This window comes from Nestor notabilis, unplaced genomic scaffold (assembly GCF_000696875.1).
Source record: "Nestor notabilis isolate BGI_N333 unplaced genomic scaffold, ASM69687v1 scaffold8913, whole genome shotgun sequence".
Lineage (NCBI taxonomy): Eukaryota > Metazoa > Chordata > Aves > Psittaciformes > Psittacidae > Nestor > Nestor notabilis.
This window is the reverse complement of record NW_009922357.1, coordinates 51330-54155: the sequence shown is the minus strand read 5'-3', so window position 1 is coordinate 54155 and position 2826 is coordinate 51330. Positions and strand designations below refer to the sequence as shown.

Here is a 2826-nt window from a genome sequence, read left to right as displayed (position 1 = left end):
CTAAACGTCAAAATGCTGGCTGAGGACAAACACCTTTTCTCAAAGGGGTAACTGGCTGCAGCATCAGCACCACTTGGTGCCTGCAGGCAGAAATTCAGACTCTAGCCTGGCTACAGCCAAACACGTCACTGAGCATGCTAGGAAAACAGCTACACATAAAGCAGTCTTTTTTTGCAACAGGCTGGATTGTATTACAATTAAAAGTTAATTCCCATGCAAATAAATATTGAAGCGTTCATGATAAGACTAATAAAAAAGCACATGAGCTTTTATTGCAAGCCATCTGAGGTTACAGCAGCTTTGATAGATGGGTTGATATGAACTTCAGACTTTGTCTTCCTTGGTTTTGAGCAGAGTGATTTGGTAAATTTTCCCAAAATGTTAGAGTATCAGTGGATTCTGCTAATGGCACAGTTAGCAAATCAACATTTTTTATTTGTCATTCATCTTTCAGGTTTAGTCTGTATAATTTCTCATTCAAAGGTTATCATGCTACCAAAAGCGATAGTTTGATGCTCTTGGTACACTGGTGTAGTGGCTAATCTTCCTCAGATGTGTGGCTGTATTCCTGGCCTACAGCTATATTCTCCTGCCCTTGCATTCAGCACACCAGCAGTGAGTTGGTTCAGAGGCTGAATGAGCAGAAAAGTATCCCTTCCTTCAGTCTTCCCCCAGAATAAATAGGTTTATGCAAATTTGCTTCTTGAAACCAGTTCAAAGAGCTAACGCCAAAGAAGGGGCTGAAAGCAGAGCTGAGAGGGTGAAGAGGAGTGGGACCGTCCCCTGGGGAAGCAGCTGCTCAGATTTCCTAAGTGTATTGTCAAATACCACATCCTGAGGGTGGCCTCTCCTCTCTGTGACTGGATGTAGACCTAAAGACCACTTAGATGAGGTTTGGAAGGTTTACATGGCATTAAACTGATGATCTGTGTGGTCTGCAGCAAAAGCATAAAATTATGGTATATGCTGTCCGTGAAGAAGTTTTCAAACCAAGGGTAAGCACCCTTACTGACCTTCTGGGTTTGTGTAGGGTATTTTTAGCTGTTGGGGCAGCTTTGTGCTTAAGCCTCCCACTATTGCATTATCTCCAGAGCAAGGATCTGAAACTTCTCACTTGTTAACTTTCTGGGGTTTGAGGCAGAATTTAAAGCTTTGCATCTAAGAAAGTGTCAAATGATTTGAGGGGCAATATGTTGAGAAGTCCCCCACCAAGACACATCTTTGTTCCTGCTCTTGCAGCACTTGACCTACTTGTTTTATAAGCAATTAATGAAAATTAGCTTGATGTGTGACTCCATACTGTAACAGCCAAGAAGTTTTGGCACACTGCAACTGCAAGAAATGTGATTTCAGGAATGCTTTTATCTACTTGAGACTACTCAAGCGCATGTCTGTTCACTGTGTTCAATGTGACATCCTTCTTGGGCCAGCACAGAGGTACCTGGGATGTTTGGTGATACTCATTTTAGGTGTGCCCTGGGTGACTCATTCAAGCACAGTTCTGTAAGTCATCCACTCAAAGTTATCCATCCCACTTTTTATGGTTGGGCTTGCATGTAATTGCATATTTATAAAAATGAGAATGATTTGTATCTCTAGGAACTACATCATTTGTCACTTGACACAGTTGTATTGCCTCCTGCTTTTTGAGTTTTTCTTTAATCCTGTTCTGTGTTTTGTTTGTTTTAGAGATGTCCAATGCTATTATACTTAATACGTATTTTGAAAATGAGGAAAGCAAATATTTTAATATTTTAGATGACTACTAAAATATATCAAATGGTTAACATTATAGTGAAGAAACAGCTAAACTTGTCTTTTGATATTCTCTCTTAATTTCTAGAAGTTTTAATCTGAGAGTAATATCTGCTGTTGGACTGTGACTCAACTAAATGTCATGCATATATGTTGGAAAGTTTGGATCCAGCCAGTTCTTTAAGTGTTAGAGTCCATTTTTACTGAAGAGTATTAAGATATTGTTCTTTTCAGTTCCATTTCGGGCTTTTCTCAAAAGATGCTGATGCATCTTGTTGGTAGCTGAGGACAAGATTTTTGAAATATTGCAATTGTTAGAGCGGTGTCAGGAAGGTGATCTCTTCCTAGCCATCATACACATCAATATTTATTACTAAACAAACACCAAATATTATGATGGGTTTTTTCTAGAGAAATAGCAACACCATTTCCAGTGCATATTAAGTTAGCAGAGACCTGTTCAGCTGATGTCTTATGCCTCTTTATTTTCCTAGTGTATGTGCATTCTTTGTTAACGTTTTATCACCCAAACCCCAGTAGCATCTCTAAAGTCATGCCATTTTTAGATTTCACAGAAAGAAGTCTATAAATTTCTTAAGTATTTGTGGGAAACAAGCATAAAGGAGGTTTCTCATTACCTTTTGTTAGATGTCTCTCTGGTTGGCTTCACCAAGTGAAATGTATAATACAGGCCTATAAATGTGTGACTATAAATGCATACTCCTAGAAAGTTCTGGGCCTGAGAACATCAAGCAGCAGGAGCCTTTTTATGTGGCTTCATACAGCGCATTTAGTTAATTTACTCCATACATGGTTTGGCTTCGGTACATGTGTAGTCCTACAGTGCTGTCTCCCTGCCTGGTTTCCTGTCAAATCTGGTTTCGCAGCCTGGGTGAACAGATCCTGAAAACACAGTTACATCTGGAATCCAAACACTAAATAGGGGGAAACTAAAAATTAGTTGGTTTTGCAGTGTTAGCTGTGTGTAATATTCAGTATTGTCTTTGGCAGATACTCTTATTTGAAAGCTCACTGAGTCAATATTAAGTCAATATTTTAAGGAATCTGAAA

At 39.1% G+C, this 2826-nt stretch overlaps 1 protein-coding gene across 1 annotated transcript in view; it reads left to right on the top strand.

The window, feature by feature from the left end:
- The window catches only part of PIEZO2 (piezo-type mechanosensitive ion channel component 2), a gene marked incomplete at both ends in the record, with an annotated part of 181966 nt that overhangs the window by 128456 nt on the left and 50684 nt on the right, over positions 1–2826 (top strand). The gene's annotated exons all lie outside the window — the stretch shown is intronic.